The 14,059-nt window shown below is 41.9% G+C and overlaps 1 long non-coding RNA gene across 1 annotated transcript; it reads right to left on the bottom strand.

Annotated features, from left to right (window-relative positions):
* Nucleotides 1–5,460: 5,460 nt before the first annotated feature.
* Nucleotides 5,461–12,862, bottom strand: LOC116412470. The gene is made up of 4 exons (XR_004223719.1): nt 12,581–12,862; nt 8,849–9,020; nt 6,097–6,460; nt 5,461–5,650 (listed from the first exon to the last, which is right to left on the bottom strand). It is a non-coding gene; the product is annotated as an uncharacterized LOC116412470 (long non-coding RNA).
* Nucleotides 12,863–14,059: the final 1,197 nt, after the last annotated feature.

Raw genomic sequence — 14,059 nt, 5'->3', positions numbered from 1 at the left:
TATATACAACCATTAATACTAACTGTAGATATTAAAGAAGTTAAAGTGGAGGAAGAAGGTATGTGGAGCACACCGTGCATACAGGCTGGGGGTGGAAATTAGCAGGCCCCCATTGCTCCCCTGCTGCCCTCCTCCCCGATCGCAGCCAAAGTAAGAATAAGGTGCACTTGTGGGTGGGAGGGGCTGTCGCTGGGGAGCAGGAAGTCAGTGGGGACCCAGAGGGAGCGTGGGGGCTCCTAGAGTAGCAGCCCTAGTAGGCCTTACACACCCCAGTCTGACCCTGGATTTTTTTACCCCCTACTACATATCTAAAACTATTATGCACTATAAAATACCTCAATACACACTCAAGAAGTTAAGGACGGACCATTCTTTTTGTTATTATATTTGGACTTTATTAAAGAAGCTGGTCCTGGTCGACGTGAAGTGACAAGTCTTTTTTTGTGGGTTATAGTTTTTCTCTGACATTCAGAACTGAAAAGAAGAAACATAAATCCCATTAGTGATTAGTTTAGTTGGTAACAGGTGAATCAATATAGGCAAACAATAGCAACAAGTTATCTATAGGAAGACCCCTTATCCAGAAATGCCCTGAGCATTCTGGATAACAGGTCCCATACCTGTACTGGAAGTACTTTCTTGCTAGTTTCATAGAGTTTTCTTACCTACAGCTGGTTTTCTCTGTTTTCTTTGGTTACAATTTAGCTAGAAATGTATCTAGGTTACTGAGTGGGAACTTATGCAGGAAACCATAGATATCTCCCTTAGTAACCAGCCCTCTCGACATCCTCCTATAAGAGTTCTCCAGGCTCGATGCAAGATCGGCAGCTCCTGGAGTCTCAGCCAAGGTGCAGATTTTGGCCTGGACCTTATCCTTATACATTTGGACTTCCTTCTTGTGTTCTTCATCATCTTCAAGAATTTCAATCACTCCCTTTGCCAGTTTGTCGATCAGAATCAGGACTTTGATTTGATTTTTTCCTAGATTTTTTGCGTTGTCCTCACATGGATAGCAGTAATCTATAGAATAAATTGTAAGACATGGTTGGGGTATATAAGGGTGCATACACTCGCCCTCAAACGGAGCTTTGGATTTACCAGTGTGGGCACAATTCTATTTATAGAATTTATCAATTCTTAATTGAATTTTTTTTAAAAATGTTGCTTTATTGATTTTGATGGCATTTAAGTGATATAAGTTATTTTTGCAAATTGTTTTGTAATTAAGGCTTATGATTTTCTTGGGTCAACTTGGCACATTGGCACACTGGGTCTTTTGACCACCTAATGTCATCTGGACAAGAACAGAGGTGGTCACTTCTTACAATGTTGTCAAACTGAAAGACCCGGGTTGCAAAATGTGACAGACAGAGAAAGAGCCGGCCGTAGGCCAACTGGACCTATTGGGCTCAATAGGGCCCCACACCCATGGGGGCCCCGCACCAGTGGGAATAAGCACATAAAGCTGTCCAGCCCACCCCTAACAATGACACAAAGTTTGCCCAGAAGCAGTAACCCATAGCAACCAATAAGATGTTTCCTTTTAAAAAGTAAATTCTACCTGCTGATTGGTTGCTATGGGTTACTGCTCCTGGGCAAACTTAGTGCCTTTTATTACATATCCCTATTAGTGGGCACTGCACTCATACTGCTACTGCAGGGTACGCATTGTCTTTCCCTGTGAAGTGTCTCACACTGTATATAGAATGCTTGGTGTGTCAGTACTTCGGGGCCACATTGTGCCATGCAATGTTGGGGGCCAATGGAACAAGAGAAAGAGAGGTGAAAAGGCGGGGTTATACCATCAGTCACAGAGCGAGAGGCAAGGACTTAGTGCCCACCCAGCCCTAGAACGCTGTGCCAACTGGCTACATCTTGTGCAGGGGCCCCACCATAATGGTTCCTATTGAGCCCCGCAGTTTATAATACTGTCCCTGGACAGACAGGCATCAGCATAAAAGTGCTTATATATAGTGTACTATCTGTCCAGATGTCTACCTATTGTGGACGTCACAGGTCTCCCCATGTATTTAGACATCAAAGGGGAGGGGAGTGGGACAGTAATAAAATAAAATAACAACGTTTTCAGAAGGTCTAGTAACCTATAGCAACCAATCATCGGATAGAATTTCCTGGTCACATGTTTGAAAGTAGATGACATATTCCAAAGTTATATGTTACTTCATTAATTCCTCTGTATCTGCTTCTGCCAGTTTTATCTCAAAACCTTACCTTCCTGCACCAAACACAGGACCATGAGAGTGAAGAAGGCAACCCGGCACAGCATGGTCAGTCTCTTTCCCAAGCAGCAGAAAACAACACCAGATCCTTATGTTCTTCAGACCAACTATTTATTGCTCCTCAGCACAAAGAAGGACTTTACCAGGACTTGAATATGCCCAACTGCAAATGAAATAGCACAGCATTTCTCTGAAGGTCACGGTGCAGATTATGATAATTCATTTTCATAAATAACAAATTAACTCATGGTGAATTAACCACTCTGAATGTGCCCAGTTTTGCATCAGCTGCAGTGACATTTGTTCACGACTAAAACAGATTTCCCGTTAAATAAGCACTTGGACTTGGTATCAGAACTAACAAACACAATATATTGCAATGTTACCTTGAAGTTTTTGACTTTTCTTTTCATTTCTTACCTTTGCTACTATTGTCACCAACGTCAGTAACCTAGTAGAGTCAGTACAATCCAAAAACATGTTAACTTACTGTAGGTTCCCAGACTACTAAATGTTTGGGCCCCTATGACCAGGGCAATGGGTCCTTTCTACTTATTTAGACCAACCAACAGTGTGAATAAAAGATTATTTTTGCTTACACAGTCAATGGGAACATTGAGTTCCAGGTTCCCAGATATTGCCTTGCCTGCCTGGGCCTCAGATTCTCAAGACACCTTAGGGCAGGGGTCCCCAAACTTTCTTATTTGTGAGCCAAAGTTATATGTAAAAAGACTTGGAGAGCAACACAAGCACCATAAAAGTTCATGGAGGAGCCAAATAAGGGCTGTGATTGGCTATTAGGCAGCCTCTATGCACCCTATCAGCTTACAGGGGCTTTATTTGGTAGGAAATCTTGTTTTATTCAACCAAAACTTGCCCCCAAGTCAGGAATTCAAAAATAACTCCCTGGTTTGGGGGCACTGAGAGCAACACCCAAGGGGTTGGGGAGCAACATGTTACCCCTGAGCCACTGGTTGGGGATCACTGCCTTAAGGCAATCCTAGCTGTCCCAGAAATGTCAACTAACCCCATATCATAGAGTCATGATGATCTACTCCAGGCCTATGTGTGACAAGGACCTGACACAGAGTTAGTTAAAGTCTCTGCTGCCTCTCCCCCAGTGGAATTCCTGCATGAACTTCTATGGGAATTGTATATATAGTTCTAATAAAAATACTCCTGTTTGACTGGTTGGATCATTCAGCAGAAAAGTTATTGTACGGTTATAGGAGCTTTTATCCACAATGCTTGGAAGCTGGGGTTTTCAAAATAAAATAGAATTATTTGTTTAAAATAGATTCTGTGGGAGATGGCCTTTTTTTAATTTATAGCTTTCTGGTTAAAGGAACAGTAACACCAAAAAATTCAAGTGTATAAAATAAATTCCAATATAATGTGCTGCTGCCCTGCACTGGTACAACTGGGGTGTTTGCCTCAGAAACACTACTATGGTTTATAAATAAGCTGCTGTGTAGCCATGGAGGCAGCCATTCAAAGGAGAAAAGGCACAGGCACATAGCAGATAACAGATAAAACACTATTGTATTCTACAGAACTTATCTGTTATCTGCTATGTAACCTGTGCCTTTTCTCCTTTTTTCCAGCTTGAATGGCTGCCCCCATGGCTACACAGCAGCTTATTATATAAATTATAGTAGTGTTACTGTAGCAAACACACAACTTTTACTAGTGCAGGGCACTAGTATATTATATTTTATTTACTTTAAAAAAACTCTTTAATTTTTTTGGTGTTACTGTTCCTTTAACAGATTTCTTGATGAGGGGTCCCACCTTTGCTCAGTTATAAACTTGGACAAAGGGGGAGTGTATGATGATGTCAGGGCCTTGCGCTACTGACATCATAACGCACACCTCCAACGTCATCACACCTTCTGGGGGCCTGATTACGTTGGGGGCAGGGTTATTGCTTCCATGGGACGCAATTCAGAGGATTTTTACCCCAATGTCAAAATGTTGAAAACCAGGTAGAAGCTTTTGACCTGAACGGCCTGTTAAAAAATGGGTGAAAACCCTACCCAAACCTGCACGTCCCTCTCCCATGAAGCCATTTTATATGTTACCTTTTACATCGATAACCACAGTCAAATATTGGATCCATGTTCTGCTTGGCTAATAAGCAATGCATTTATTTACACACATACAACATGGCTGCCCAGAAACTACTGCTCTCAGGTAGCATGAATTAATTGCTAATTAACCATTATAGTAGGGCAGACCTAGCAGCAGATGTGACTAAGTCAAGATTAAGGTAATTGCAATAAACCGACCATTTTCGCTGTCTATCTCATGGCCTAGCTTTCTATTCATGGCAATTCCATTTGCAAGAAAATTAATAGCAGACAGATGGGAAAATACATAGGGGGGGTAATGTCATAGTAACAACAACTGATGTTAAGTTTGTTAATGGTCTAGTGATCCAAAGCAGGCAATCAGCAGGTAGCATTTACTGGTCTGTTTAAAAGCAAAATGGTTGCTATGGGTTACTAGACACGGACCATTACTTCATTAGATGTCCTACTAAAACAGAGCAAGCCTATTGGTTATCCAATGGCAGCTGCCTCGCAACAGCACCACCTGCTGGTCACTTTCCAAAGACATTGTTGAGAAAGTTTTTAGGCGAAAGAAAGCTAGTCTGATGTTTGTCAATTTTACTACAACTTATTTTCTTGGTTTACTTATCCTTGAAACTGTATATCAGTAAAACACTCTAACCATATACTCCCTAACCAGATCCATGTGGAAATCATGAGCTTGAGAAATGCATTCAAAAGACTGCTGCCCTGCACATTACATTATTTATTTCCAGTTAAACTGGTTACCTACATAGGCTACTAGTATAGGTCATTAGTAATTGAATCCAATGCATGACTTCTCAACAGCCAAGAGGAATAATCAGCTAAGTAGCATCTGTTTTAATTATGGTGACTTTACATATAGGGAAAATCCTGCTGCAGGACTGATAATAATAATTATTTCAGATGTGCAGAGCAGGACTACATTTAAATCCAGTGCAGTCTGCAGTATATGTCAGAGCGTATTCATTATATGTTCCTTGTCCCCACAATATTGTGTTACTGTCTGTTATTATTATTAGTATGAATGTTTGGGGGATAAGAAAGAAAGTAGAAACAGGTCACATGATAAGTGGAAGAGACGACTGTAATGATATGGGGAGGTGGGGAAATAATAGAACACACAGTTTTTATGCACAATTTGAACTTTCTTTATTCTTGCTGTAGGGATTTCGATTTCAATGAAATACATTCAGAAAGGCAATTTATTTATAAGGTAAGTAGAAGGCACAGCACTGGGTTGATGCTAATGGCATGAAGGCTTGTAGGACATGCAGCAGAATTACTTCAGGTACAATATACTTTAGATATTTATCCCTGAAAAGAAGAAAGAGAAATCCAGTTATTAATCAAAGTCAGTGCCAAGTTATTGAAGTATCTCTTTACTGTATAAGGGCAGAACTACCTCAAGTTGGGGCCCTGACATTATAGAAAAAAATATATAATTTTTCAGTAATTATAAATATTATTATATATATAATGCTACTTGGGTGCTCCACCATCTTGTTCTGCCCCAACAATATATAAAGTTACATTTTAAACACCATAGGGTCAATATAGGGACTTCCCTATAGTTTGGTACTGCTGCCTTCCTCCTACTCCTGTTCTGTATCAAGTACTGCTGCTCCTATTGGCCCAAGGGAACCCTGTCGCATTCAAGCCAAATAGCAGGGACATAGAAAACTTCAATCACAATTCATACAGAGCAATAGCAGCTATTTGTGCATATGAGGCCCATATATGAGTGTTGTGAACGTTCTTACCTTCTGTTGGGGTTTTAATGTCTCCTGTGTGTTTGCTTGTCGAATAGTTCAGAAAAATATTCCTTAATCTTATTGAGCGGGTCATTCTCCAGGAATTGGATTATGTCTCCCTTGGTCAGTTTGCCCTTTTTAAGTTTCCTTTGAATTTTCTCTAACTTGTGTGTGACGGCGGACTTGGTGTCAGCGTCAAGTTTGGTGAAACAAATCTTATCCTGTACCTTCTCCTTTACTGTTTCCAGCAGCTTCTTGTGCTTCTTCTTGTCAATAATCTCATTGACTTCATTTGCTACTGTATCTGACAGGTCCAGGATCTTGTGTTTCTTCTCAGATACTCCTGATTTTCCCTTACATGAATAGCAGCTGTCTGTAGGGTTAGAAAAAGTGTCATTCTGCAGGTAAAGAGAGTAAAATATCACAGGCAATGTATCAGGAGAAGTTCATTAAATGGAAGGTGAATCCAAACATTTCCAAACGTTTACTTTATTTGGCCCGGTACATTGACATTTTTGAGTGCTTGCTCATTTCTACTGAAACTATCAGCTCTCCCAGCAATCTCATATCCCATTCACTGCTTGATTTTATTGCCTTTATTCTCTTATTTAAGCACAAATGCCTTACATGGTGCCTTCCTTACACGTTGGGATTGGTGCACACACAAACCATGGTACTGCACTAACTGGGCAGTAGCTTGGGCAGGCTTAACTTTGAACCATTGTCATTAGATATTAATTGGTGAACAACCTCCAACCTTTCAGAAGAAGTGAAATGTTCTTAACAAAAAAGAAAAAAGAAAGGGGACGCATTGAGCTTGATTGCTGTGACCTGGTGTTCCAAATGGAAAAATAGATTCTTATTGGTCTGTAGCAGGACCCCTGGTGTTCCTAAGGGAAAAAATAGATCCTTATTGGTCTGTAGCAGGACCCCTGGTGTTCCTAAGGGAACAAATAGATCCTCCAGGCCCCATAGTGGTGTTGTTCTATAATGAACAGACCGAAACACAGGGGAAGCATTTTCAATTTCTTATTAATTAACATAGCCCTTCCTCCCCTGACAATCAGAAAATAATTGGGGGAAATGAAATAAAAGGTGCAAAGGTTGGCTTCTGGTCTAGAAAACGATAGCAGCCAATCAACAGGTAACGATTATTGGTCAGTTACTAGACTAGACCTCGTTACTAGACCTGGGCAAACTTTTGTTACATTGGACTAATGTATCTAAAGCGTTTGATACAGTACCTCACAGAAGGTTAATGATCAAATTGAGGAATATTGGCCTAGAACATAATATTTGTAATTGGATAGAAAACTGGCTGAAGGATAGAGTACAAAGAGTGGTGGTAAATGGAACATTTTCTAATTGGACCAGTGTGGTTAGTGGGTACCGCAGGGGTCAGTCCTTGGTCCTTTGCTTTTTAACTTGTTTATTAATGACCTGGAGGTGGGCATAGAGAGTACTGTTTCTATTTTTGCTGATGACACAAAATTGTGCAAAACTATAAGTTCCATGCAGGATGCTGCCGCTTTGCAGAGCGATTTGACAAAATTGGAAAACTGGGCAGCAAACTGGAAAATGAGGTTCAATGTTGACAAGTGCAAAGTTATGCACTTTGGTAGAAATAATATAAACGCAAACTATCTACTGAGTGTGTTGGGGGATCCTTAATGGAGAAGGATCTAGGGGTTTTTGTAGATCACAAGTTGTCCAATTCCAGGCAGTGTCATTCTGCGGCTACTAAAGCAAATAAAGTGCTGTCTTGTATAAAAAAGGGCATTGACTCAAGGGATGAGAACATAATTTTGCCCCTTTATAGGTCCCTGGTAAGGCCTCACCTTGAGTATGCTGTGCAGTTTTGGGCTCCAGTCCTTAAGAAGGATATTAATGAGCTGGAGAGAGTGCAGAGACTGCAACTAAACTGGTAAAGGGGATGGAAGATTTAAACTATGAGGTGAGACTGTCGAGGTTGGGGTTGTTTTCTCTGGAAAAGAGGAGCTTGCGAGGGGACATGATTACTCTGTACAAATACATTAGAGGGGATTATAGGCAGTTGGGGGATGTTCTTTTTTCCCATAAAAACAATCAGCGCACCAGAGGTCACCCCTATAGATTAGAGGAACAGAGCTTCCATTTGAAGCAGCGTAGGGGGTTCCTCACAGTGAGGGCAGTGAGGTTGGGGAATGCCCTTCCTAGTGATGGGGTAATGGCAGACTCTGTTAATGCCTATAAGAGGGGCCTGGATGAGTTTTTGAACAAGCAGAATATCCAAGGCTATTGTGATACTAATATCTACAGTTAGTATTACTGGTTGTATATATATAGTTTATGTATGTGAGTGTATAGATTGGTTAGTATAGGTTGTGTGCTGGGTTTACTCGGATGGGTTGAACTTGATGGACAATGGTCTTTTTTCAACCCTATGTAACTATGTAACTATATTATTGGGGTTGTGTCATAAAAGGCACTAAGTTTGGCCAGGAGCAGTAACCCATAGCAACCAATCAGCAGGTGGCACCTGTTTTAAAACATCTTATTGGCTGATATGGGTTACTGCGCTTTTTATTACTTATGGGGGTTTATAATCTTCTTTCGAAGATTATAACAGTGGCTATACGTACCAAAATGACAAAATTAAATACTAATTGTTGAAAACTGTAGAGGTATAACTTCCCACATCATACTAAAAGTTGTTTTAAGGTACTTACACTCTAAAACACGGCATAATTCCGTCCCAATTTACAGTAATATTCAGACATACCTTCCTGCACCAAAGACAGGACCAGCAGAGTAAAGAAGGCAACTCGGCACAGCATGGTCAGTCTCTTTCCCCAGCAGCAGAAGACAACACCAGATCCTTGTGCTCTTCAGCCCAACTATTTATTGCTCCTCAGCACAAACAATGACCTTAGCATTGAAAGGGCTTTGTTGTTCTGGAAAAGATCAATATACCTGATTATAGGTGTACAAGGATATATATCATAAAGGTTCACTGTTATCACATCAGCGGGAATCAAAACTATTATTCTGGCCATTGTTGTGTGGACATCTTTGACGTTTTAATGCGTAAGAATAAAGCTCATTGGGATCAAATATAACACATGTAATTACCGAATTAGCTGAAATGCTTAGGACATTGGCTTGTTTACACTTTTCCTGTATCCTACCATTGTGTAGGGACCCATAGGGTTAACAATCCCTATGGCCTTATCCCCTACCACTTCCTGGCCCTTAGATAGGATGACCACTTCCTGCACACTGTAATATAGTGTCAGGCAGGGGTGGGCCTTTCCTCCTTGGCCTTCCTCTTTCCAGGAGAAGGTTGTGTTCCAGGGAGCCTGGACCAACTAGGCCCAGAAGCATGGAGCCCAGCACAGTCTGGCTCAAAGCAGCCACGTATTGAACCTCTGACACAGGCACTCCCTGTGTTGGGGAACACAAGTGTAGCCCACTTTTGCATATTCTGTGGCACTACCTACTGGAGCACTATCTTTGGCGCTACAGGAGTCCTGAGCCCCCGCTTACTATGGGGGTTTACAAGGGATTCTCCCTTTAAATGGCGTGCCTCCACCCAGGGATGGTGTTGTGGAACTATAATCCACCACCTGGGAATTTAATAGACTTGTTATGCCCCTCTTGGGACCCACGTACTCCTGGCAGATGTACCCCTCCCTGGGGTTATTCCTTACCAGCTTGGTAGTGGTCCTCTGGGCTTGGCAGATACTCAGATACACAGACACAATCTTGTATTTGAACTAGATGCACGGTTTATTTAGGCAGGGTCCTCTCCAGGAGTGGCAAACATATTATTGGTACACAGTGCAGGGCATATCTCCTCACTACTCATTGATACTCATTTTCTGTTGGACTACTTCACGGTACTCCCGCCACATGCTCCCCTCTAGGAAACCTTCCCGGTACTCTCGACAGGAGGCACCCCCTCTTGGAGCCCTCCCCGGTACTCACGCTAGAAGCATTTCCACAGGGACCCACACCGGTACTCACACGAAGCATCCTCAAATCCGAGATCCTGGACTAGTGGTGCCTTGGTGCACCTTCCCTAGCCACTTGTGGCCCTGCACTCCAGCAGATGTAACGCTGGGAGGTCATAACCTCACTACCACTCCTGGAGGGGTCAGGTCTGCCCATTCTAACCTATAGTGTACTACATATTACTCCTAGAGCAATCTATTACCAAACTTCTAACTAAGCTGTACCTGGGGCACTGTTCCCTCTAAGCTGTGCGCGTGTGCGCGCGCACACGACTTTCCGAACCCGCGCACACAAATTAAAATAGCGCGCACAAAAATTTAATTTTTGCCTAAAATGATTTTTGCCTTTGGAAATAACTCAGACGTCTCCTCGGTCTCCCGCCCTCGTTACCCCGGCAACAGGTACTTCTGGCTCCTGTCCGGTGCTGAACGTGCTCCTTGCGCGCACCCCCCCCCAGACGTCCGTGTGTGGGCAAGTACGCGCGCAGGTACGCACGGACACTCTACACATTGCACCGGACAGGAGCCAGAAGTACCTGTTGCCGGGGTAACGAGGGCGGGAGACCGAGGAGACGTCTGAGTTATTTCCAAAGGCATTGCGCTGTGGGAGGTGCTGGATGGCACGTCATGAGGACCAGGTAGGTGTATACAAGTATATACAGCACAGTTACACTGCCATCCCAGCTAACATGGAGATTCTGCTTTGGTAGTGCTGGCTCAGCAGCAAACAAATCAATGGGGGATTAATAACTTTGGCATCAGGCTTCATTTTTACCAGCCAGGGGGCAACGGTAGTTGGAGATGTGGCATAGGCACACAATGTATAGTGAAGGTCCTTCACTGAAGGAATGCTAGGTGAGGGTAAGGTTGGGGGAAAGACAAAGTCTTGTCCTGATTTCTAAATGTGTAAATCCTTATAGGCAGTTTTCGCACCAGCAGCTCAGTTTTCATAAGGCCGGGCAGGTTTCAATCCTAGACACAACAGACAGGTCCTGGGCAGAGAGAGGTGAGAAAAGGTAAAACTGGGACTAATTGAGAGCTTAAATTGGTCATCCAGGGGCTAAGTTTAAGGGTATTACAGCCAATATACCAGCCAATGCTGGAGCCAGTATTACTTATACCACAGTTAAATACAACAATGTGCCTTGCCCTTCACCCAGGGAAAAAAAAAAAATCACAACTCTTTCTTCATTAAATTATGACGTAAATCAGTTTTTCATGGACACTCACCCCACTGATCCATTCCAAATTCAATTTGTACTAAGTCCAGCATCAAGAATTATTTTGCCCTAGTAACTACTATTGTAGTACTGTGGTGGGACTTGGTGGTGAGGAATGGTCTGCTTTTGACTGTACAGCAATAGCACAATGTGACTTTGACTTTGGAATTGAACATATCCGATCTCTTTGTTTAAAGTACAAACAATTTCTTCAGGAGGAAAGTGTCATTATTCAACAATACAATGACTTTAAATTCCTTGTTGCAGAAAAAATCAAAAGCAATCTGATAAACAGCTTTCCAGATATGACGAAATTTTCATTTCAGAATGATCAATTTGCAGAATTAGCAAAATTGATGGACATTGGTGCCACATTCTTAGCTTCGAGTGCAGATTGTGAGCGTGGTTTTAGTTTAATGAACAATCTGAAAACGAAGCAAAGGAACCGTTTACAGTTAGAACATTTGGAAATGCTGATGCGTATTAAGAGTAACCTTCAAAATGGAGGCATGATAGATCTTGACAGAATTTATTCAGACTGGATAAATATGAAAGATCGCAGAGAAAAACTGTGAAAACTAAATTACTCTTAGTTTCGAAATGCTACCTATAAAATATAATTACACGTTATTAATAGGTATAGCATTTAACAATGAAACTTGTTTGAATAAACAGTGTTATTGATAACTGAAATAACATCGTGTTTTTGTAACTTGATTTAGACAAACTGAAAGACCTGCGCAAAAATGCCCATAACTGAACTCCAACAAACATTCTGTAGCGCACAAAAATTTAATCTTGCTTTAAAATGCGCACGGATGATATTTTTTGCGCACACAGCCTATAAAAAATTAGAGGGAACGTTGACCTGGGGTACTCCTGCCTGGAGCAGTGCCCAAAATGTCTGCCTACAGCACATGGCTGCTATCCCTTATATGGGCCTATGCACCACCCTGTGGCCATAACCCGAACTACAAGTATACACCCTATTAACTATTGACAACCCAGTCATCCCAGTGCCCCTGTTTCCCAGCACCACCCTGTGGCCTGTCCTAGGGGTTTCTGTCCTAAGGGCCCATTTTTGGTAAACCCCTACACAAGCATGAAACATTTACCTGGGGGTACCAAATAAGGGCTGTAATTGGTTATTTAGTAGCCCCTATGGGGACTGGCATCCTACAGGAGGCTCTGTAGGCAGTACACCTGTTTTTTATGAAACCAAAACTTGCCTCCAAGACAGAAATTCAAAAATAAGCCTCTGGAAGCAACCTCCAAGCGTACCTCCCAAAATAGTCCGATCTTCGTGGGACAGTCCTGATTTTATTAGCACAGCCCGCTGTCCCTGATTGTGTTGTAGACGAATTGATGCTGCTCTTGCTGAAAAAACACTTATTTTTCAATTGCCTGCGGCTCATCTGCAGTTCTCAAATGGAACCACTAGGTGTCAGTACTACTGGAACCTGTTAGTCGGTTTTTACCGGGATCTGTTAGAGCAGGGGTGTCAAACTCAATCACATAAGGGGGCCGAAATCTAAAACACAGGCTAAGTCGCGGGCCGAATTTTTTTAGTTACTTTGTGAGGAAAATGGAAATTGGTCAGGCTGGATGGTCAGACACACTCACCAAGGGCCACATAAAGCAGCCAGGCAGCCAGATTTGGCCCCCGGGCCTTGTGTTTGACATATATGTGTTGTAGCCTTTATTTCCTGCCTTCCTGGTGCCAAAGGGTTGGTAAGATTGGTGTCAGCTTGATACACATGATAATCATTAAGTCCAGTTGAAGGCAGCCTGTCAGATACAAGATCAGGAGACACATGTACAACCTGCAAGCATTGTATATGATCTGTGCTATGAGCTACTCTGAACCCCTCAGCCACTCACAATTGAGGGCTTATTTTTAGTTTTACCATACAAAATAAGTAAACTTGCCAGACAACTGCACCTCCGTGCTGCAAGGGAGTATTTTAAAATACTCCAGCCCTCTTTCTTTCTCCTGACAACTTCCTCGGCAACTTCCTCGACTACTTCATGTTCGGTGACCAGCAGGCGGCGCTGTTGTAACAAAATGTGTGTTTAGGGTGTCCCAGGGTATATTAGTGGGACATGGTACAGCTGTCCAGTGATTTGCTAGAGAAGAAGGGAAGTTCGATTTAAAAAGATTATATACAATTATTGGTTTAACAACTATAATTAGCTACTTAATGAAATACAGAGTTAAACAAATTAATTAAGGTATGCTTAGGTGTGCTTAGAGTTAAACAAAAGTTACTGCTATGCCTGAAATGTACCTTGTTTAAACCTATTGCTCAATAACACCGGCCATATTTTGTTTTATTGGAATATTTTGCTGCGCCCATATAAGTGTATATAAAGACTCGTAGGGTACTGTATTTACTCACACATCTATACATTATGGGATGTATTTATTAACAGTAGAGACAAACATCACCAGTGACGTTGCCTGTAGCAACCAATCACATCTTTGCTTTGTTTTCTAACGTGTGGCTGACCATAAAAATCTAATTGCTGATTGGTTGCTACATTACCAGTGATGGCCCAGAACGTGTTCATATGTAGAACAACCGCAAGAAAATTTATATACATTTTCTTTGAAAATTAGATTTTTTTATTATCTTCAAGCTGAATGTCTTGTTGGAACACAATGTTTATGGTTTATTCATCTTTATTTCTAAATTTGGTGAATTTCCAGAAATAAGTAGGGCAATCTCCTATGGTGGTGGAAACCCCTAGCTAAGAGGG

The sequence above is a fragment of the Xenopus tropicalis genome, chromosome 7 (genome assembly GCF_000004195.4).
Source record: "Xenopus tropicalis strain Nigerian chromosome 7, UCB_Xtro_10.0, whole genome shotgun sequence".
NCBI classification, from domain to species: domain Eukaryota; kingdom Metazoa; phylum Chordata; class Amphibia; order Anura; family Pipidae; genus Xenopus; species Xenopus tropicalis.
Note: the sequence above shows the minus strand (reverse complement) of the source record. Positions and strands in the feature narration are given on the sequence as shown.